This window comes from Coenobita brevimanus, chromosome 61 (genome assembly GCF_032717465.1).
Source record: "Coenobita brevimanus isolate Jiangsu-jjx chromosome 61, ASM3271746v2, whole genome shotgun sequence".
Taxonomy (NCBI): domain Eukaryota; kingdom Metazoa; phylum Arthropoda; class Malacostraca; order Decapoda; family Coenobitidae; genus Coenobita; species Coenobita brevimanus.
The window spans coordinates 29,597,958-29,622,767 of NC_137014.1; the positions used below are offsets into that span (position 1 = coordinate 29,597,958).

Sequence of the window (24,810 nt, forward strand, 5' to 3'; positions counted from 1 at the left end):
CTATAGTGTCCACTGTGTCATTCCATTGGTGCACCCACCTGGTACAGCTGAAGAGGGGCACAACCAAGTTTCTTTGGTCCCTTCTTGACACAGCATACATTACATGCCCGACACCACTCTTCAGCATCCTGCTGCATGCCAGTCCAGGAGAACCTCTGTTGCAGATGACTTAGAGTTTTCTTCACTCCCAGGTGCCCACTAGTGATCTAGTTATGGAACTTATCCAAGATCTTGGACCTCATCTTCTTCAGAACCACCAGTCGCCAATACTTGCTGAGGCCATTGGGTGTCTCCCATTGATGCTCCAGTAGTCCGTTGTTCTAATGAAGGAGGTCCCGCTAACTCCAGTAGCTCTTGGTCACAGGGCTGAACCTGGAAACCTCTTCCCATGATGGTCGCACTGTACTCCGCTGCAGCCACTCTAGCACTGGCTGTAAATCTGCATCCTCCCTCTACATCCTCTTCATGTCTTCTTTATATGATGCTTGCTCTGTCACTGCAGTATGGCTGTATTTCTTGGTATGATCATTTTTACTATACTGCCGGGACTCTGAGTTACAAGGCCGATTACTCAGGCTGTCAGCATTCCCATGTCCGTGCCCAAGACGGTGTTGCAACTCATAAATGTGCTGGTCCAGCTTCCACAGCCAGTGTGCCATTTGTCCTTCTGGATTCTTCAACATCTTCAGCCACTTGAGTGCTGCACGGGCTGTACTGATAGTGAAGCAGGACCCATACATGTAGGGATAGAAGAAATCAAGGCTCTTCATCACTGCCAAGAGCTCCTTACTGCTCACATAGTAGTTCTGCTCTGTTGGGCTGAACTTCTTGCTGTTATATATGTTGTTCGTCAACGTGGTTGTCCTGCTGTGCTTCACATTTTTTCTTGATTCAGTGCAGTATTAGCCCCTAATATTGGCTCCAAAGAAAGCAAGTTCATCCAGTATGGCTACTGGCAGTGAAAAGAGAAAAGTGGTGCGGAAAATAATTGAAGAAGTGGAAAAATTATTGCTTATCATCATCAATGAGAAACAGTTAGCAGGAGACAGTGTTAGTGAGTATATAATTTGTGAAAAGGCAAGAGAAATATACAGTCACCTCGTAAAGGAAAGCACTGGTACCAGTGCTGAAACTTAAATAGGTAAGCATCTGGGGTCTTGGAACGGATTAAAATGATTTACTGTACATTATTTCTTATGGGGAAAATTAGTTCGGTCCTCGACCAATTCGGTCCTGGAACAGCCTTCCAGAAAGGATTGTGTTCGAGGAACGAGGTTCTACTGTATACCAAAATGTGGTAAATATGATGGAATGTGGATTGATTGTTTACAAGAGAGGCCCGCACACGTTGAAAGGCATACTCGGAGAGAAAGCACTACTGTGCAGATTTCTATACTGGCTACTTTCTTCTCTCCGTGGGACCCATTCTCTTATTCACAGTGCCCTCCCTCTCCCCCTTCTTTGTCTTCTTGCAGAGGCTTCTTCCTCTTCCTGCAGGGTTAGGACTGCAGCACCCATTGCAAAAGTCACGTCCATTGTTGTTGTTGATAAACAAGTCATCTGCTAGGGAGTTGGAAGTGACCTCCCAGTCGCGTGGGGTGAACTCGATAAAGAAGAAGGTGGCCGTCGACGTCCACCGTGTGATAGGGTATGGACGTCCGAGCTCAGTTTGGACGTCCATTTTGTGCTGCACAAAACGTTCACAGGTCCCCGTGTGATACCCGCTTCAGGAGAATAGCCAATGGGTTAGGTGCTGCTCCAGGGTACACCTTATATGTCATATTCTCTAGGTCATGAGCAAGCTGCTTATATCTTTTCCTCTCCTCTACTGACATCTGCCCCAGAATTTCCATTGCTGCACCTTTGAGGGTAGTAGCAAGCTGTACTGTTCTCTGCCTATTGTCCTAACCATTCTGATCTGCAAGTAACTCCAACTGCACTCAGCAAGCTTTCCAAGATTGCCATCAAATTCCTAAAGTTTCTTTTTAATTGGAGCCCCATTATAGCCATGCACTTCATTGGTTTGGGGCCTAAAAACTGGAGCAACATAATTAAGCCTAGGACCTATAACTTCTACATTCTGATTATTCAGCCTGTAATACTATCTTTAGATGCTTGGGATCCGTCAAGATTCACCATGCACTGTCCGTTTTTTTTTTTTTTTAATGTTCCCCGTACACTAACCAGAGGTGCAGCAGTGCAGTATTTCTCTGTAACCTCAATTCTCTCACTAATTATCTTCAAATGGCCATCTACATGCTTCAGCTGGTCATCTACTTCAACTGGTCATCCAGATGCTGTCTGCACTCCATCACTGTACTGCTTACCTCATACTTTTGCTGCCATAGCTCAGCGTATACTTCCTCCTTCATTTTTTTTTTTTTTTTATGCGACCGACTCTGGGCATAGGCTTCACAGCCTGCTTGCAAGGCCCAGTAGTCCTCCTACGCACCGCAAACCTCTACATGTCACTACTTCGGCGCTAACATCCACCGTCCATACTGAGTACATGTTAGGGCTGTCTCACACATGACTGGTGTATTGGTATTAGCGGGGGTATTTTTACATGTCGGCGGGACTTCTGGTAGATTAGTAAAGTCTGATATTTATGATATTCAAATCCTTAAACTGTTCCCTGCCCCAGTGGGATTTGAACCCTGGTCTGTTAGGACTGCAGGCCAACTCTCTACCGATTGAGCCACCGCTGTTCTTCCTTCATTTCCCGCATGAAAGTATTAGCTGTCCTTGCATCCTCAGCAGTAACTCCCTCTGTTGCTTCTACAATGCTTCTAGCTGTGCACTTTGTGCTTGTAATGACTGTTCTTTGATTTTGTTCCTAAGCTCTTTCTGTTCTTCACTTTGGGCCTGGGCCTGTAATTGTTTTTTGAGTAATTTCTGTCTTTCATTCTGTGCTTGTAGTTGTATGCTTTGTGCATGTAATTGTTCTTTGAGTTCTATCTGTCCTTCATTCTGTGCTTGTAGTTGTACACTTTGTGCTTGTAATAGCTTCATAGTTGCAGCCAGTGATGTCTCCTCTTGCCTAGCTTGGCCTCTTGCCTGCACACCTTCTGCTTTCATGTCAAAGGTTTGACCCACTGCAGCACTTTTCTAATGATCCACACACCTGACACCACTATTATGTCCCCATCCCACAATGCCACAGGCTCCAACAGCAGTAGTTCAGTATAGGATGTTGCCCAGTGAGTTGTTCTTCTTACGGTCAGCCTTTCGGTTTGCAACGTGACCAGCTCAGGCATTGTCAATAAACACTGTCTACTAAGTTCGCTGTCTTTATTTTCCAAATAATTACACTTAATGCTCGCCAACTTCACTGTTTTAACAACTACTGGAGCTATACAATCTGCACTGACTCTGGTCTGACACTGAACTAAATTCAGATGGAACTAATTCCTCTAGTCCCTTCCCCATCCTTATATATGCATGAATTACACTCGAATCTTCAAGTTTACTCTAGCACATACAGTTACCAAATCGGAGACACTCAAAACATGTCGGAGTTTTCTTACACTGTGTAACACTGAATTATTTAGCATACAAACAGATAAAATTACTTAATTTAACAATCATATAAATAAAACAGTATAGAGCAAAGGAACACAAAAATTAATGTACAACTTACAATTTACCTCCGCTTACAATAACAGGCTAACTGGCAACTCTGCCTCGTAACCGAACTACGATGAGAACCTTCCTGTACTACCTAACTAGCAAATTCTGATTCTCAACAATATGGAACTGTGTATCATTTGAAAATGTGGGGCATTTGGAAATACACATCTATCTGTCTATCTGTCTATCTACCTATCTGTAGCCAGATGCCATAGTCCCGGGAGGGGTGGCCGTTTGCCTTTGAATTAACTGTTTTGCGCGGAGTGTCAATAATCATCCGCCAACATACTTGTTGACATGTAGGGAACACACATGGGTTGGTTAAATGGTTACCACCCAGCGTTGTAAATGTTTTCCTGGCTTATAGGAAACCATTAGGCTTGTCACTCAGTGTAAAGCAACCTGAAAAGGAAAGAAAAGTAATAAAGAATAACAGGAAAGATGAGAGAAATAGGAAAAAAGGGGGGCAGACAGAAAAAGAATGATAAGGTGATGCAAGAATTAGGCAGCACCACATCAAGTGAGTGGATGATGGTCGTCACCAACTAAGTACACATACTATTTGAGAATTTGTATAATCCAGCAGCATAAAATCCGCAGGTAACAAGGTTTATGTGATTTGTCACTCTCCGTGTCGAACGATCAAGCATGACCCTACGTATCTGGTATCCTATCCATGCTGCCTGTGCTGTGGGTACGGTCACTAAAATTATATCACGGTCTATTCCTGAGCTCGGTTTTTGTAGAATCAGAAAAATATTTTATGTTGTCGGGTTCCATTCAGCGGGTGGGGTTTCGCCGGGAGCTGGGGAGACTGAGGGTTGAGGGAGGGGACTGGAGGGGAGAGGCGAGGGGGCTGAGAGGAAAGGGAGGGGACTGGAGGGGAGAGGCGAGGGGGCTGAGAGGAAAGGGAGGGACAAGGGTACTGGGAGAGGTGAGAGGGGAGGGAGGGAAAGGAGGAGAGGGAATGTGGAGAGAGAGAGAGAGAAGGAGTCAGGGGTTTGGGCATGGGGAGACAGAGTAAAGGGAAGGGCAAGGGTGCTGAGAGATGGGGGGAAAGGGAGGGCAATGGTGTGGGGAACATGGGAGGGAGAGGGAGCGTTCTTTCTCTCAGCAGCTCAGACTCTCTCAGTGTTCCTCTGGCTTCAGGAGAGTGAGGTTATGTGCTGCACTTACCCCGCTTGCGCAGTCAATTCAGTGCAAATGCTATGGTATTATTCTGAAAATCCTGTGTTACCGTTCATATCTGATCATTGTTGACTCCTTCAGTTGTGTGAATAGTAATTTGAAGTGCAGAGCGGGAAACTAGAGGGCCTTTATGTTGCTTTCTCTACAAATTGTAAATTCAAGCAGCTAAAGTGAGTTTATTGGTCCAAATTTCGTGGCAGTGAAGGAAGGTTACAGTGACTAGTAAAGGAAATACACGAATGAACTGAATACGTGTTTGCCGTGGGAAGCAGTGAATGAGTGAAGAGAGAGAGAGAAAAGAACAAAAAAAGTGAGACCCGCCCTTAGAGAGAAGCAAGGGAGAGAGAGACGTTGGCGTTGCGTGAGACCAAACCTTCACTCACACGCCTTATATTATGAAGAGGTAAGACCATTTGACCGACTCTTTCCCCCGCCGTGATCTCTCAACCTATTCTAGACCTGTTTAATTTATCCCAGGTTGCCCGATAACAAAGGGACTTGCTAGGCTTGTTGCTCCGTCCAGATGTTCAAGCCTGTGGTTCGTTTCTATGGCAACAAGAGCAGAGAGAGACTGTGTGTGTGTGTGTGTGTGTGTGTGTGAACTGTTAGTCATTATTGGCCCATTCAGTCATGTTATTTTCGTTTTAGTCTATGTAGGTAACATTAGCTACCGGTACCTCCGGACGATTTTATTTAGCTTAGAAACCCTTCGAATTGGAGGGGTTAGATGTAGCCTTAAATCATTCAGTACTAGAGGTGAATCTGTTGGGTCAAACACTGGAGATGACAAGAATAAAATGAAAATGACTCGTCGGGCTGAAGGGGTTAAAATGTAGAGGGAAGGTGTTTGGAGTCCCAGTTAATGATGGTGTAATTTTAAAACACCTGGAAAGAAAGGCAGCTGATAGACGGCATTCAGCTTGACAAAATAATAGCAATGAGGTAAGAAGGTCAAAACGTCAGCTGTTTTTTTCTTTAGCCCCTTGGCAATCTCTGGTTTAATTAGAGGGGGTATTTCCTGGTTGGCTTCGGATATTTCGTAAAGCCTATTCCACAGTGATTTATTTACGTAGCAGATAATAGCTACCCACTTCTTTGTTATTTGATGCAAAATTGTGTTATGCACGCACCAAAGAACATACTGTACATACACGTAAAGAGGAAGTGTAAGGTGCGAAATAAATCGCGGAAGAAGTTGTGCTACATGCTTGCTACTTTAACTGCAGTACGGTAGGCCACTAGAATATGGCTCAGTTTGTTTATAAAACCCTTAGGATTAACTTAATGTAGTTAGGTTTTATACCCAGTTTAATTATGTTCCATGGCACCCCCTCCTTCACCCTCACTCCAGCATACGAGTACTTGCTCATTATTTGCATTCCACAATTTTTAAATTAAAAATTTCCTGGGACTCTTCCGCTTGCCCGTTGTATGCATCAGCTGAAGTAGTTTTGTTATGCATGTTCTGTTATTATTCGGCTGTGATAAATATAAGCAAATAATTATACTGGTATGCTAGGCTACGTACCGCACAGATAATTTTGCCATTTCAGCTACTGTATTGTTAGCTCCAGGGACAGATTTGGACATGGAGGGTGTATTTTGTAACTTAACAGAAAATAAGGCTATGTGACAACTGACCTTGACAGAAATTCCGCCAAGATGTGTAACAGATTCTTGCAGAGTGGGTTAATTAGGCTAAACCATTACTTAAAGTGGCTAGTAAATTAGATCTGCGCTTTTAGTGTATACTAGAAGGGGTATCCGGCGTTGCCTGGGTAAAACCCTATGATCATGCATTACCTGGGACCCTGGATGGCCTCTCTTTGTGGGAGAGGACCCTCGGGTTCTCATTTTATCCTTGGGCCCACTTCCTCAGGGTTATATTTTCCATGGACCTATTCATACCATGGACCTATTTTCCCACTACCCACCCACCCACCAAATCCGTCTGCCCATCCGACCTGCTGTACCTAATAATATGGTTGTAAAAGTGAAAAATTGTACAGTAATTGGCTACCATCTTTACACCATGTTGACATGACTAATTCTGATCAATTACAGCATAATCTTGGCTATCAGAGGAGCCACTTCAACTTATGTACTGTACACGTTTAAAGCGTTTAAATTCGTTGTTAGAAGTTACACCTGTCAGAGATGTTCAGAGTTCTACTGTATATGCATCCCCCTTGATTTCCATAGAGGACAGACAGTCAGGCCGACAATCTCTCTCTCTCTCCCTGTCTCTGCAGAGACATGAAACCACGGAAATGCCCCGCCGCATTTACCGCGAAATATATATATGGAAATGTGTTAACCTTTTTGGTAACCGGAGGCTGATTGCACCCGTTTTTTTTTTTTTTTTTTTTTTTTTTTTTTTTTTTAACGCATTTCAGGTACGGTGATTAAAGAATTTTTGCCCTATAATGCACCGTTTCGGCTAACTTGAAGGTACAAACAGACAAACAACTAAATAATGGGAATTTTGGTTGTATCTAGATGAGTTATCAAGAAAAGTACACTGTACACTTGCAATGTTAACGAATAACTCCTTATATATGCAATTATATATGTTGATATGACCATATAACACTTTCTAAAGCACTTTCTAGCGGTTTTTCATAGAATGGATGACATACCCACATTTGGAAATATTTTACAATGAAGAATTGGTCGTAAAAATATCCAAGTAGGCTATCTAATAAATAATCTTAAATTATTCCTCCATGTAAACAGGTCATGGCACTGACATTAGGACGAATATTTCATCCAATTAGTTTTATAATCTTAAGCCTCAACAGAGTAGGTCATGACACAGGTTGTGCAGGCATTTACCGACCAATGCGATGATGTGTTTATTATTATTATTATTATTATTATTATTATTACAGTCGTCAGACGGTTATATTCAACATAGGAAAGTCTCTTTGTAGTAAGGTGATTAATGAAGGCTATATATATATATATATATATATATATATATATATATATATATATATATGTATATATATATATATATATATATATATATATATATATATATATGCCGTAACTTCTTCAGTTCAAAATTCTCTCCTAAATGGCAAGAGTAAAAAGGCAGAACTTGTGATTGGATTATTTTCTGTCTTCTTGAACATTATCGGAGAATGCCACGATAAAGGCTGTGCAAGATCATACACCTTATCTCGCCTTCCTTTGATGTCATCGCTAGCCTACGTAAAGGAAATGAAAATCTTAGGTTGGTGATAAAAGAGGTAGAGGAGATGCAAGATACCGCTGACAAGCGGAAACTAAGCATCCATTTGTAGGGATCAAGTTTGTCAACTTAGCATTAGGTTGATGCATGAAGTGTGTTTTGGTATTTTACTTTATAGGTAATTACAGTCATACAGATAACAGTTGATACCGGTACCACCAGAGCGACGTCTCAGGGTGTTCATAGAATTACTGTATATACCTTGGTCTATTGGATATGTGTAGGCTGGTTACCGGTATGCTTTTAAAGAAGTAAGTCTGCAAGAACGTGTAGTACCGGTAGCCTGTGAAATGGCGTTTCCTGTAAAAGTTTTCAGCTCCTGTTTTGTCACGTCTGATGCAGAAGTTATTCTTCTCATAATGGCAAGAAAATACTTACCGTACGTTAAAAAAAAAAAAAAAAATCATTGTTGATACCGGTAGCGAAATAATAGCGGTAGGCTATATGGTAAAGATAGCTTTTCTGAGTTATGGTAACGTATAAATATTGTTGCTTTCGAAAACGTCATTGGGGTACGAGGCGGGGGGGGGGGGGTCTAGGCGGGATGTAGCCCCCACCCCCCAGAACCAGGGAATTATTTTTTCAGAGCAAAAGCTAATTTTTGAGGGCACATCCTTCTGTTGGTGTACTGGTACCTTTAAAAGGAGTTTTAGTTAAAGCTATTTGAATGCTTGCATTATCAAGAAAGTGTTCTTACGTGAGAGTAAACTGAGTAACTGTTTTCGGCTTGTTTTGATATATTCGTTGTTCGGTCATTTTTCATGTGAATAATATAAGGTAGAACATGAGATTTTAAGTGTAAAAATCAGTTCCACTTATATTATTTTTATATACTCATACATTCATGTAAAATGTATATTTAGTATCAGTTATTTGAAGATTAGGGCACCTTTGAGCGTTTTTAGGCCAAGTTTCCTCTGCCCTCTTGCCCATGAAATACCTGACCGTACGCTTTTGTAAACAGTTTTGCGGCTAGTCTCTAAAAATACTTGTATTAATTTTACCGAAAAATGGGCTTGCTTATTATTTTGTTTATTGTTCTTTATATATTTTAGTTCATGGGTAGTAAGGTGCATGAAGATGAAAGACAAGGCCAGACTCTTAATGGAGGTCTTGCGAGTGATGCACAGGAACTAGTGCCAGAAATGTCACCTCTGTAAAGGAGAGAGAGAGAGAGAGAGAGAGAGAGAGAGAGAGAGAGAGAGAGAGAGTCCATGGATAGTTTAGATGCGGAGCTCAGATGAAGTATTAGGCCTAGGATATGTGCTAGAAGAAGAAGAAGAAAGCATTTGGAGCTGGTAAGAGAAAATGAATGAATAGCCTAATAATAATAAAAAAAGAAACTATTAGAAAGGACGCGCTAATTCTGGATATATATAAATGAAATTCAGACACGAATTCATAAACGTGTTAGAAAGCATCCCCCACAAAAAATATTATATATTTTTTCGTTTTCCCCACAAACCGATGATGTGAATGGAGGAGTAGGATGCAGACGGGAGGGTGAAAACTTGTGCATAAAGAAAAAGCGTTTAACAAAGGAGTCACTACAAGGATATATATATAGGATTTCGGGGAAGCACTTGGCATTTATAAACATTCTGGAGGCGGTAAGATGGCTTGTTCATACTTTTTTTATTAGTCACTTCAATCCGATGGCGTATTTTAAATGATACTGTAGCTATCAGCAGACTGTATATGTAAGCTTTGGAGAAACTCTTGGAACTGGAGAGGTTAGATAGCCATAGCCTTCATCAACCCCTTTAGTACAAGACGTCTGCCAATAGCTGAAGCAAATTATTTCGAGGTAGGAAGACCGGACTTAAAGGGTTAACTTTTTTATGCGATAAAAAAAGACAAAGAAGAAAAGCTTCTTAGTAAGGGTAAATAAATAACGTGAAGATACGATAAAAAATATCCATGATAACTATGTTACGCTGCGGAAAAATTAGGAAGACGGTTTTGTTATTTACACTTAGCCTAAGTGCATGTAGATCTAGGCTACTTCGCATAAAGAATCTGTAAGAGGTTTCATGTTTAACATGGAGAAATAAACTGGGAAGGAAAAGGTCCTTCAGTGCTTTCCAAGTTGGCGAAAATGCCAAACATGAGATCTTTTTTCACGAGCTGAGTGCAGACTAGGCTACACACACACACACACACACACACACACACACACACACACAAAATATAACGGTTGTCGTATGCACGGAGTGATTTATGCTGGAAGTTACCGTTCCGCTCAGTGCGCATGCGCCGAGTGGCTGTTTAGCTTCTATTTTGAAAGTATCCGCATGTTATCTCAAATTTTGTGCCATTTGTCAACAACATTGTGTGAAATATATGTCAGGAAGATATGGATGTCTCATCGACCTGTAGGTAACCATAGGTCGATATATGGATATATATAAATAAAGATATATATGTACAGTATGTTACAGGCAGATTGTGAAATTTGTCATTTCATGAATTAAGATTAGTTTAATTTAGGTTTATTTAGGTTAGGTTGATCTAGGATAAGGTTAGGTTAGGTTAATTTAGGCTTAATAGTGAAGGGAATGGTAACTTCCAGCATAAAGTCACTCCGTGCATATGATACCGGTATATAGGCCTATATACCGGTATATTCTTGCTATATATATATATATATATATATATATATATATAGAGAGAGAGAGAGAGAGAGAGAGAGAGAGAGAGAGAGAGAGGGGGGGGAGAATCTTATCACCGGGCCATGTGGTATCCGTAAATCGTCTGCAGAAATCCGTGGAGGCGAAAGAACTACAGTTATATACAGTAGTTGGCCCAGATTATGGGAGCAAATCTACGATGGTTTTTATCATATGCTTATGGTTATTATTAAACATTATAGGAACTTACTGTGGTGACCTGTTGCTTCATCCTCGCATAAAAAAAAATATATATATATATTTCACAAGTTAGATAAAATCGTCTTTAGATAGAACTACAAAAACACGTAATAGTAAATGGGACTCTAGAGATAACCTGTACAGAAACGTTTGGTGGTAGAATAAAATTTCCGAAGGATGTGGTCATGCGGAGATGGTGTAGAAAGCTGAACGTAGCCTAACTGTTACTGCAGTACCGGTACCGTAGGCTGTAGCAGCGGTGTGTGGAATTTAGGAATTGATATTATCGCTATTTAACTGTCAAATAAATGGGAACATACGGTAAACCACCGGTAATATAACTGAATTTAGGCTCGGTTATTTGTTTAACATGGGCCAGTTTATTTGTGAAGACCGTGTAGGGAGAGATATCAGAATCAGCAGACAGCCCAGGTGAGGACCTGTAGAGGTAGCCATAACTGAACATTGCCTAACTTTTATTGCAGTCATGGAAATAATGTTCCCAGATCGCCAGGAGAGAGAGAGAGAGAGAGAGAGAGAGAGAGAGAGAGAGAGAGAGAGAGAGAGAGAGAGAGATTTAATGTAATGTTACACTAGAAACTGCTGTTAACAATTTTCCAAATATGCAAAAACAACTTAAGGCAATATTAGAGCATAACTGAAGTATAGCCTAACGTGTTGTTCATGCGGTGTGGGAACTAATATTAGCCTAGGCCTACCTGGTCTAAGCGCCAAATACACCTAATTGAGAGCATTGTGGGGTAAATGAACATTGCTGAACATGGCTGAACAATGCGATTTCATGGCAGCTGAACTCACATGGTCTGGTCTGATTGTTAACCCTTTGGCAGGATTTTGTTTGGGTGGTTAAATAGTTTGGTCACAACTTCATTAAAATAAAGGACGTCTCTTGTGGAGGAATGTAATTAACCGGCTATAATCATAATAAGAATAATGATAATGATAATAATGCCGGTAATAATAATAATAATAATAATAATAGTCCATCCATCCATCATCCAATCCTGCGTTGCCTCATGAGGAGCGTAGGAGCCCGGGGCAAGGCAAGTTGGTCCGACATTAAAGACGAGAGTGAAAGTGACAATACTAATACTAATGCTAATAATCCTCCATCCATCCGTCATCCAATCCTACATTGCCCCATGAGGAGCGTAGGAGTCCGGGGCTAGGCAGCTGGTCCCGATATTTAAGATGAGAGTGGATAATAATAATAATAATAATAATAATAATAATAATTATAATAATAATAATAATAATAATTTATTATCATCATGCAGTAAAGTGCGCTTTGTGAGCGTGTGACGAGCGAACGAGCACCATGTTATCACAGTTTCCCTCTGATGAAAAATTAATGTCAGCTGAATCTCCAGTGTTTAATTGCTAGAGTTGATGCCAAAAAACAGTGTTACGACGGAAAATCTTTAATCTGATTTCGTGATTGAGGCGTTCACCGATTAGAGCCGAACGCTTCCGTGGAAAAAAAAAAAAAAAAAAAAAAAAGATTCCAAGGTGTTCCCACGCCGTTATGGATGAGTTTTTAGTTGATAACAAAATTTACTGAATGTTTGTATCATATGCAGAAAGAATTTCAACTCTACTTCACATACAAGTAAAGTTATTAGCTTTTGCCTAGCGTGATGGTAGTCCGGCCGGGCCGCTCGTATCAAAACTTAACAGAGTAGGCTAGCCTAAACATCGCTCTCTCGCTGGTAATCATAATAATAATAATTATTATTATTATTAGTATTAGTGTTAAATTAGTATTTGTGGTAGGTGGGTCTTGTGAAAGGTGGGGACGGTCACCATCCACTCACTCCACGTAGTGCTGCTTTGGGTGTCTGCCCTTTCCTCTCATCCATCCTTCCTCTTCTGTGTTTCCTTCATTCTTTCTTCTTTCTTTTGCCTACAGGTGCCTTTACACTCCCTCTTCTGTCTTTCTTTCCTTCATTCTTTCCACTTCCCTCTGCCTATGGGTGACTCTATACTGAGTGACGAGCCAGATGGTTTCCTCTACACTAGGAAACCATTTACTACGCTGGGTGGTAACCATATAACCAAATTATGGCGCCTGGTGGTTTAGTGAGTAATTATGGTGCTCCAATCGGATTGAGCCTGTGCAGGTTTATATCCAAAGGAGTGGTTGGGGTTTATTGCTCACGTAATGCCACTCAGGAGTGAGTGAGGTTGGGCACTCTCATCTAAAATGTTAGGACCATCTTGCCTAGCCTTGGGTTTCTACGCTTCTCTATGGGGCGACATAGGATTGGATGATGGGTGGATGAATTATTATTATTATTATTATTATTATTATCATCATCATCATCATCATCATCATCATCATCATCTTGTTCGTATTTTTAGTTACGGTAGCTGTTTTCCGGGGAGGGGCACTAACTCTCCGCCAAGAGCCAGCCCTCTTGCTGTCACGTAGGAAACACTTGTTGGTTGGTTATAATGTTACCACCCAGCGTTATAAATGATTTCCTGGTTTACAGGAAATCATTTGGCTTGCCACTCAATGTAGAGCTACCCTAAAATAGAATACCGGTATCGCTACACTGAGTGAGTGGGTGGATTGGATGGAGGGCGAGACTAAACGAAGAGAGTGTACGCGAGTTAGGTGGAAGGGGGAGGAGGGAGGAGGAGGCCAAGAATGAGATAGTGGATGGAGTGGAGAGGTATATGAGAGGGGGGGGGGAGATGGGAGCTAGGCAGTGATGTGGCAGTAGACATGGCGACATGGAGGCGATTTGTTCGTGACCATCCCTTATGGGCTTGAGGCGTCTGGCTATAGATAGGCAGACAGATAGTATCATCATCATCATTATTGTCATCATTATTATTATTATTATTATTATTATTATTATTTGTATTGAATAAGTTCCATACTGAGTTACTTCCTTTCTCTTGATTATTGAGTAGGCCTATATTGCAACCATTGTCATAAGTGCTGGCTAACACACCTACCCCTACAGTCCGAGAGATTATTATTGAAAAAAAAATACCCACTGCGAAAATGCCATTGTTGTAAAGGGCACAATGGTATTTGTAAGGCCACACAGCTGATGGAAAATTAGCCTAACTCTGCTTGAATGTTTAACGGTAAATAATTGGTCCTTTAAGTGTTGTTATTATTATTATTATTATTATTATTATTATTGTAGGTGGGGGCGCTCACCATCCACTTACTCGATGTAGTGCTGCTGTCGGGTGTCTGCCCTTTCCTCTCCTCCATCCTTCTTTCTTTCCATCCTCTTGTGACTTTCTTTCCTTCATTCTTTCCTCGTCCTTCTGCCTACGGGTGACTTTACACTCCCTCTTCTGTCTTTCTTTCCTTCATTTTTTCCTCTTCCTTCTGCCTGTGGGTGATTCTACATTGAGTGACAAGCCAAATGTTTTCCTGTAAACCAGGAAACCATTCACTACGCTGGGTGGTAACCATATAACCAGATTTTGGCGCCTGGTGGTTTAGTGAGTAATTACGGCGCTCCAATCGGATTGAGCCGGTGAACGGTTTATATCCAAGGGCTGGTTCGGGTTTATTGCTCACGTAATGCCACTCAGGGATGGGTGAGGCTGGTCACTCTCATCTTAAATGTCAGGACCAACTTGCCTAGCCCCGGGCTCCTACGCTTCTCATGGGGCAATGTAGGATTGGATGATGAATGAATGAATTATTATTATTATTATTATTATTATTATTATAGGTATTATTATTATTACCCTAGTAGTACTAGTAATAGTAGCAGTAGTAGTATTAGTAGTAGCAGTAGTAAGAGTAGGAGTAGTAGTATTGTTATTCATAGCTTCATCTATGATGGGCTAGTCAAGTTTTCTTAAATTTTGTCTGCAGTAACAATGTGTCACTATGTTTAAAGCATTTTTTTCTTTTTATGCTTGATGGTTATTTGATGCAGGTAGCTTGATTATTTTTATTTATTTGGTTACGGTATTTTTTTTTTTTTTTTTACGAGAGGCTAATTATGGTTTCTGGGACTGCTGCTCTTCATTCTTGAGATGGTTATCGGCAGGTCCCATGACTTGGCTCTTCCTGAAAGCATTGTTCATGTTTGTTGCCGGAATCGAAAGATTTGACAAGCATGTTGGTCAGTACCGTATGTTTGTCTGTCTGTTTGTTTGCACTCTACAGGTCACAATTCGGTGCCAATCGTTCTGAAAAAAAAAAAAAAAAAAAAAATCAGAAGGTAGATGTCCATAAACCCTGGAAACTTACTGTTTTCCTTCAAAATCGGTCAGAGGCCCCGGGCTGGGTGGAGGCTTGAAACCCCTCAGTGCCGCCCAGACACCATTTTTTTCATATTTCGAAATTCGATTTTTTTTTTCTTACCAAATTGAAGAAAAACGTCTGGTGCAGAAAACAATGCAATTTTTGGCGTCCTAAACCCCTCCTGTGCATCGCAATGAAGAGCGAAAAATGTCGTCAGATGAGTGTCAACAGGCCGGTGAAAACCAAGTAGCTATAAACTAAGCAGACAATCGGATCCATCCGGCAAGAGCTCTGCCTATGGCATTTTCATGTTTGTTTGTTTGTTTGTTGTGCATGATGGCAATGGTTTATTATAAGTACGTATGGTTTATGTCCTAACATGTTACACTGATCAGAAATAAATTCCTTCATTTTTAATAGTTTGATATTTACCTCCGCCAACGAAGTTGGACGAGGCTATGTACTCACCCATATTAGTCTTTGGTTGTCCACACGATATCTCCAAAAGTTCTCAATGAATTTCAATGAAATTTTGTGGAAGGGTGGGCCATGGGCCAAGAAAGAATCGATTAATTTTGGGGAAAGATTCGGATCCGGATCCTGTGTATAATGTCTCCAAAAGTTCTCAGTGAATTTCAATAGAATTTTGAGGGAGAGTGGGCCATGGTTCAAGAAACAATTGATTAAACTTTGGGGCAGAGCTGTATCCTATGTATTCCTCACAATAACTCCACCGATCCGGATCCGGATCCTTTTTAATGGCAATGGCATTGGCTGAGGTATGTGCACTCTGAGTGCTTTCTGACTACTGTACTTGGTAAGTTAGTAATTCTTTTCCTTTCTTCTTCTATCTTTTTCTTCTTCTTCTTCTTATTGTTATTATTATTATTATTATTATTATTATTATTATTACCGTATTATTATTATTATTATCATCATCATCATCATCGTTGTTGTTGCTGTGATGATGATGATGATGATAATGATGATTATCATCATTTCGAGGATGACATTAAATTTCTGGAGTGTTACGGTGACGATGCTCCACAGCTTTTTTTTTTTTTTTTTTTTTTAGAAGGTTTTAATGTCTCGTCGCGGATCATGATTGAGCTATTACCGAAACTCATTTTTTTTTTTTTTTTTTTTTTCGTTGCTGTAGGAGTGATATAACTGTTTGTAAAGGGTTGTTCCTCTGATACTACGGCACTCCTAAAACCCATTTACAATGCACGTGTCTTGTTTAGTGGGCGATTAGGAGGCTGTTCTTGAGAGCTGTTTGTTTTTAGACGTTGGGGGTGATAGCTGTGGTTTGTAAGTGTTGTTTCTGTGGTAATTTGGCACTTGAGATGCTCGTCATTCTTGCCGAGAGAGAGAGAGAGAGAGAGAGAGAGAGAGAGATGTAGGGGTGGAGATAGGAGGAGGAGGTTAGTTGGAGGGAAAGAAAAGCAGATGGAGGAGGCAGCGAGAGGGAGGGAGGAGGAGAAGGAGAGAGGTGAGAAGCTTTTACTGAGATTCACACTAAAAATATCCTCTCTCCACCCCAGCTGAGAGAGAGTCTGGGATGTGCGATAGGAGGAAACAAGAGAGGGGAGGGTGAGGAGACTAACAGGACATAGAGGAGACAGAAATAATATATATACCCTATATATATGATATACCGTTTACATATATATTATACATATATATTATATACAATATATATATATATATATATATATATATATATATATATATATATATATATATATATATATATATATATATATATATATATATATATATATATATATATATATATATATATATATATATATATTTATTATATATATATAAGCTGTGAAAAAGTAGGGAAGAGAAATTTGATAGGAATTTTTATCTTTAAGTTGTCCTGTGGGAGTAAAAAAAAAATAATCCAGCAGTTTTTAGGCCTGCTGCTGTAACAGTTTTTTATAAGTTCTCGGTACCTCTTTCTTAGGCCTATCTACGTAGCATATCTTCTTTCTTTTCTTTCTTCTTTTTTCATTCTTTCCTTCCTTCATTCATTCATTCCTTATTTTTCGATCTATATGGTACATTTTTTCATTATGTTCCTTTTCCTCTCCCTTTCTTCCTTGCTTCTTTTGATATCTTTGCTTGTTTTTCTCCCTTCCTCTCTTTCTCTCCCCTTCCTTCTTCCATAATTAGTGATATCTTTATTTTCGTTATTTTTCTCCTTATTCTCTCCTCCCCTCCCCCCGTTTTCATCCATTTTTCCCCCTGCCTCTCTGCTTCATTCGCCTCTTCATTTCTTCTCTTCCATCTGATCTTTTCCACTTTTAATTTCCGTTTTCTTTTTCCTTCTCTTTTCTTTGTCTCTTTCACTTCCTTTTTATTATCTCTTCTTGCGTTTTCAATTTCTCTCGTTTCCTGTGTTTCGTATGGTACTCTCTCTCTCTCTCTCTCTCTCTCTCTCTCTCTCCCCATTTCATCTTTCTTCCACCCTTTGCTTTAGCCTACTATGGATTGTTCTCTTACTCTCCTGTCTTTTAATGTCTTCTTTCGTCTCTTTTCCTTTCTTCTTCCTCGGTTTTTTCTCTCTGTCAGCTTCCTTTCTCTCCTCTACTTTACCAGTTTCCTGTCGCTTCCTTTCCTTTCCCTTTTAGTCTGTCTTTTATTGGCCTCCCCTTATTCCCTGCGGCTTTCTTCTCTGCTTTCACTTTGTCTCTTTCCTTTTCGTTTCGTCGTTTCGTTTCTGTTTTCGTCTTCACATCCATTCCTCCCATTCTCCTTTCCTTTCATCTCCAGTTCTTCCATTCTCCATACCTTTCCTCCGCATTCCCTCCATTCTCCTTACCTTTCCATCCATACATTTCCTCCCCATTCCTTCCATTCTCCTTACCTTTCCTTCCATACCCTTCCATTCTCCATACCTTTCCTTCCTTTTCCTTCCATTCTTCTTACCTTTCCTTCCCTACCTTTCCATTCTCCATACCTTTCCTCCCCACTCCCTCCATTCTTAATACATTTCCTTCCTTTTCCTTCCATGCTACACACTTCTTTCCCTTACCTTTCATTCTCCTTACCTTTCCTCCCCATTCCATCCATTCTTCTCACCTTTCCTTCCCTTTCCTGCCATTCTCCTCGCCATTCCTTCCCTTTCCTTTCATGCTCCCTACCTTTCTTTCTCTTTCCCCCCATTCTCCTTACCTTTCCTTCCATTCTCCTTGCCTTTCCCCACATTCTCCTTACCTTTCCTTCCATTCTCCTTGCCTTTCCCCCCATTCTCCTTACCTTTCCTTCTATTCTCCTCGCCTTTCATTCTTTCCTTCCCTTCTCCTTCCCTTTCCTTCCATTCTCCTTCCTTTTCCTTCCACTCTCCTTCCCTCTCCTTTTCTTTCCTTCCACTCTCCTTCCCTTTCCTTCTCTTTCCTTCCACTCTCCTTCCCTTTCCTTGCATTCTCCTCGCCTGTCCCCCCCTTCTCTCTCTGCTCATCCGTGCCACCCAGCTGTGATCTCCTATACGCATTGCACCGCCTTTGTGCCTTCCATGGTCCCGAGTCTTATCCTGTCTGTGGTGTGTGGTAGTCCTTGATGTGGTGGTGGTGGTGGTGGTGGTGCTGATGATGGTTGTGGTGGTGGTGGTGGTGCTGATGATGGTTGTGGTGGTGGTGGTGGTGATGGTAGTGGTAGTTTTGTTGCTGGATCGTCTTGGTTACCGTGGTGGCGGTTCGCTACTGTTATGGTTAACACTATCGGCCGCCTTTACAAGGCGGAGCGATAATGTTTTTGCCCGCCTCTGTGTGTGTGTGTGTGTGTGTGTGTGTGTGTGTGTGTGTGTGTGTGTGTGTCTGTTTCCATTATATCTCATGAACGGCTTCAGCTATCAACATGAAACCTTCAGTGTATCGAGATATGGCCAAAATCTTGGACGAGTTCGAAAATGGACACTCGGGGTCAGGGTGAAGGTCACTAAAATAACTGCCAAAGGTCAATTATTCTCTTTTTTCGCCCGCCTTTAGCACCATTATATTTCATGAACGGCTTGAGTTACCGACACGAAACCTTCAGGGTATCAAGAGATGGCCAAAATCTTGGACTTTGCCAACAGCATATTCTGCCGGACGATTAGCATTCGGTTCCCGAATGCTTTTCTTTCTTTATTATTATTATTATTATTATTATTGCCAATATTGTTATTATTATTAGACTAGTTGTTGTATCATATCATCAGTATCATCATCATCATCATCATCATCATCATCAGTACCAGCAGCAGCAGCAGCAACAGCAACAACAACTGTAGCTACCGGTGGTAGTAGCAGTAGTAGTAGTAGTAAAGCAATAGTAGTAGTAGTAGTAGTAGTAGTAATAGTAGTAGTAGTAGTAGTAATAGTAGTAGTAGTACCATTGTAGTAGCAGTATCACTGTAGTAGTAGTAGTAGTAGCAGTAGTAGTAGTAGTAGTAGTATCGCAGTAGTTATAACAATACTAGTACGGTAGTAGTGGTAATAGAAGTTGTACCGTAGTAATAATTGTAGTAGTATGTAGGCCTATTATCAATATTAGTAGCAGTAGCAGTAACAGTGTAGGATGGTACTAGGTAGTGGTGGGCATAGTGTTGGTAATGACTATTTGCGTGTATACGTGGCGTATTTAGGATTAAGTGTGTGTGTGTGTGTGTGTGTGTGTGTGTGTGTGTGTGTGTGTGTGTGCATGTAAGGTGAGAAAGAGGGCTATTCCAGAGTATCATGTTGACCAGCTTGGTAAGGGGAGAAGGGAGTGTGGGGGGAGAAGAGGGAGTGAGGGGAGAAGGGGGACGGGGTAAGAGAGAGAGAATGGTGAGGGAGGTAGACGGGGAGAAACAGAGTACAAGAGTGGTGATAGAAAAGGGGAGAAGGAAGGGGAAGGAAAGGAAATGGTGAGTGAATGAATAAGGGAGGAAGGAGGGACGGACGGAGGGAAGGAGGGAAGGAAGGAAAGGGGGAGTGACGGAAAACGAAACGAAGGAAGAGGAGGATGGAGGACATGGGAGTGAAAGAGGAAGAAGGAAAAAAAAAAAACAAGAAAGATGTACGGTGATTGCATTAGGACATGATGAAAAAGTTAGTGAATAATGAAGATGAGGAAGAAGGCAAGGCTGAGCTAAGGAGAACTAAAAGAAGGAAAGAATGAAGCAAGGAAGGGACAGAAGCAGGAAAGAAAAGGGACTGAAGGAGGAATAGGTCTACAAAGGAATGCAAACAGCAACAGTCCTTGTGGTCCATTCGAGGCTACTTGTTACAGAGTAGACTATGACTACAAGATCTAACTCTGCATGCTGAAGGAAAGGATAGTATAGTAAGAAGGCTTCCCCCACCTCCAAACTCTCCAGGAAAAAGTAAGAAAAACCACCATGCAGCATGGAAAAACTGACATGGACATTTCACAGGAATGACTGGAAAGGAAAAGTTACGTTCTAAAATACTTTCTATAAGCTACCAGTTTGAATAACCTGAAAGAGAAAATAATCAAATAAACGAATATATAACTACGGCATGACATTATGAACGGGTACATTGAGTTAACGGGGCGTCTGTAGACACAACGTGGAAACTGCACAGTGCACAGTGTAGATGTTCAGGGGTGGTTCGGCAGCCATGCCTGGAGCTTTTAAGGTAGACAAGCTATATGTGCAAATCCTAATCTGTGCTTATATTACTTTATTTGCATTGAGTATATTAAAAAATATATAATGACGTGACGCGACGCTATGTATGGGTTCGGTAAGTTTACAGGGTGTCGTGTAGCTGGTGCAAGTAATTTATTCAGACAGAAAAAGAGTCAGCTGAGGATTCTCGTGCAAATACCTGTCTATTTTGTTTCTGAATGTCTTAACTGAGATACTGTTCACGGTATCTGGGGGTAATCTGTTCCAGATATTTATGGCTCTGTTGAAGAAGAAGTATTTTGCATCATGGGATTGGAAACGCTTTCCCATAATTTTCCAACCATGGTTTCTGGTTTGACTCGAGTGGTCTATTTCAAAATATTTATTCATGTCTAAATTGTCATAATTTATCCCTTCATGATTTTCAGAACTTCAATAAGGTCACCTCCTAACCTGCATTTCGTTAGGCTAAATAATTTAAGTTCTTCAAGGCGTTCCTCATATGGTTTGCTTCTCAGTCGTGGTATCATTTTTGTGGATCATCTCTGTATTTTCTCTAATTTTTCAATGTCCTTTCTGTTGTACGGAGACCAGAATTGCACACAGTGCTCGAGATGGGGGCGCACTAGCGAGTTGTACAAGGCAAGTATGACTTTTTCCGATTTCAACACGAAAGTTCTTCCAATAAAACCCACCAGCTTGTTTGCAGTTTTAACCACCTCCGTGCACTGCTTACTCGGTTTTAGGTCATTTGATATTGTCACACCATGATCCTTTTCATTGTGTGTACTTGATAACTGGATAATATTCATTTTGTGATTCGCATGGACGTTGTTACTTCCAGTATGAAGTACGTTACATTTTTCTGTGTTGCATTTCATTTGCCATTTTTCTGCTCAGCTTGCTAAAGTGTTAAGGTCATTCGTAACTGCTGCCACTGTAACTTTGAAGTTACTTTACGGGTTATTTTAGTATCGTCAGCAAATTTGGATACCGGTACTTTACAGTTGACACCCTCATTTATTCATTTATATAGATAAAAAAAAGTATCGGTCCAAGTACCAGCCCTGGGGAACGCCGCTAATCACATTACGCCATTTGGATTCCATTCCGTTTATCACAACTCTGTTTTCGGTTTGAAAGCCATTTCTGCATATTTCCTTTTATTCCATGGGCTTCTATTTTGCTCACGAGACGCTTTTGAGGGACAGTGTCAAATGCTTTCTGAAATTCGTGGTAAATTATATCTACTGCTCTTGAGTTATCATATGATTTGTAAACATCGTAGAAGTAGTCCAGTAAGTTAGTTAAGCATGAACGACAATGTCTGAATCCATGCTGCTAGTCTTTAATTATATTATATTCTTCTTATGATTGTTTCCATTAACTTGCACACTATTGATGTTAAGCTGATTGGTCTATAATTTCCTGGGTGCGACTTAGTTCCTTTTTTGAAAATTGGTGTTACATTTGCTAGTTTCCATTCCCATGGAACTTTCCCAGTACTTAACGATTTATTGAATAAGACAGAGAATTCTCGGTGATATTTTATCAGGGCCAGAGGTTTTGTTTATGTTTGTACTATTTATAGCTGAAAGGATATTGCTACTGAGGACGGTGCTATTTGCTTAGTTTGTGGGTAACAGTAGGTTTCTGGTGGTGTTATCTACTGTAAAAACAGACGCAAAGTAATCGTTAAGAATGTTCGCCATTCCAAGACCCTACTTGAGGAGGAGGAGGAGGAGGAAGAGCAGGAGAAGGAGGAGGAGGAAGGAAAAAAGTTCGGATAGAGGAGGAAGAAAGATTAAGAAAAAAAAAAAGGTGAGTGAAAGAATGAATGAACTGAAGGGAAGCGGGTCCCCTACTTGAGAGAATTAATCAGGGGATCACTGGCAACGTATGGCCTCTCTCTCTCTCTCTCTCTCTCTCTCTCTCTCTCTATAGATAGATAGGTAGATAGATAGATAGATAAATATACATCTATATAGATAGATAGATAGATACAGATATAGATATAGATAGATAGATATACATATAGATAGATAGATATCCCTCAATCCTTCACAAACTTGGACTTCCGCGGGTTTGTAAACCTACGGCCTTGTTCCCTTCTCAGCCTTCCTTCATTTTATTTCTTCCTTTCTCCCTCCCTCTCTTCCTTCCTTCAGTTATTCATTCATTCGTTCCTACCTTCTTTCCTTCGCAAATCTCGGCATCAGTGGCGATATGGCTTCCCTACCTTTCAGTCCTCCCTTTAGGCCTATCCATTTTCATTCCTTCATTCATTCACTAGTCCAGACAGATGGATAAATATAGAGAGAGGGAGAGAGAGAGAGAGAGAGAATGAATCATACTGCTAGCCCTTAGCCTCAACACACACACACACACACACACACACACACACACACACACACGTAGCCCAATTAGTATGGTGACTGATTATTTGTGTCACGTATTTGTTCCTCTCTCTCTCTCTCTCTCTCTCTCTCTCTATCTATCTATCTATCTATTTATCTGTGTATTTGTGTGACTGGAATTTTCCATCGTTACTATATTGCCATCTAGCCTAAAGTTATCGTCCCTCCATCTTGAATGCTGAGCTGGAGTATAAAGATTAGCTTATTGTTTTATGCTCTTTTCACTTTTACTTGACCTATTTCTTTGTTCTGAATTATAGTAGATGAACGTGGCCTAGAACTGCTATAGCTTTCTCCACTTTAAAGGATCAGTTGGTGTACAGTAGAATATAATGCTAATCACGAAGAATGCCCGTTGATGGATGTAGAGTTGTAGTTTTTTTTTTTTTTCCTGACAGCAACGTGAACTGTGGACAATGTTTTAATAAAGGGGAGTAGTCACGAAGAAGTGTTTGGGAAAGGATGTAGAGCCGTAATAAACTATTGTCTTATTCTGCCATCGAGCTATGAGAAGAGTAAAACGAAGGTAGTGCTAGTCACGAAGAAGTGATATGGAAAGTATACAGGTATAGAACTGAGGTACCCTAAATAGCTTCGGTATTTTCAAATCTAGCATCAAATTGTAAAAGCAGGTTAAAGTTAGAATATGGTGCTAGTCACAAAGAATTGCAATTTAAAGGACTTGGAGCTGTATTACTGTCTTACACTGCCACTGAGCCGCGGGAAATGTCGGTATTCTGCAAGAGGACGGAAATATCTGCGAAGTTAGGTGGACGATACTGTATACAAAAAACCTCACTATACCCTTTTTACTCTAACTTGGCCTAAAATTATCACCTCCACCTTGAATGCTGAGTTGTGACAATCGGTTAACACCAGAATTTGATGCTAGTCATGAAGAAGTGGCATGGATAGGATGTAAAACCGTAGTATTATCTTCTCCCTTTAAACTAACTGTAATAAGATGGAGAAACGAAAAAGTCTGTGCCAAGTTAAGGTGAAAGGAGTTACTGTTGCTCTTCTCATCAGATGTGGTCGGCACTGTAAGATAATTCAATGCACTAAGTATGTTTTTTTGTGTGTGTGGTGATGTCTGTTGTGTGGTGCCGTATGTAAGCCGCGGTGCGATGAGGGAGAGAGAGAGAGAGAGAGAGAGAGAGAGAGAGAGAGTGACGGTGGCAGGGGTTGATGACAGCTGGCAGGATCGGTGACATCATCCAGATAGGGGAGGAGAGGGGAGGAGGGGGAAGGGGAGGGAAGGAGGGAGAACGAGATCAAGGGAGGGGAGGATGAAGGTAGAGGCAGAGCCGTAGAGTAAGAAGAGTTTGGCCAACTCGGTTTCAGAACTCACCTCGCGCGCTCACCTGTGATTGGCTGAAAACCGGTCACGTGACATATGGGCGCCATATTGCATCCTCACCTCACCTCCTCACTTCCCTGACTGCCATAAGAAAGCACAGAGATCAAGGGGGACGCTACACTTTCTATGGCCTTATTACCTGCTATATACCTATACTTGACCACCAGATGGTATACTGTGCAGCCTGGCGATGTTCCAACCGCACAGGTATGGG

At 41.0% G+C, this 24,810-nt stretch overlaps 1 protein-coding gene across 1 annotated transcript in view; it reads left to right on the forward strand.

Moving 5' to 3' along the window:
* Positions 1-5,028: 5,028 nt before the first annotated feature.
* Positions 5,029-24,810, forward strand: part of LOC145403731 (uncharacterized) — a 364,507-nt gene continuing 344,725 nt past the window's right edge. The window contains exon 1 of the mRNA XM_080275411.1: positions 5,029-5,221. The gene's annotated coding sequence lies outside the window, so the exon portion shown is untranslated. The remainder of the gene's footprint in view (positions 5,222-24,810) is intronic.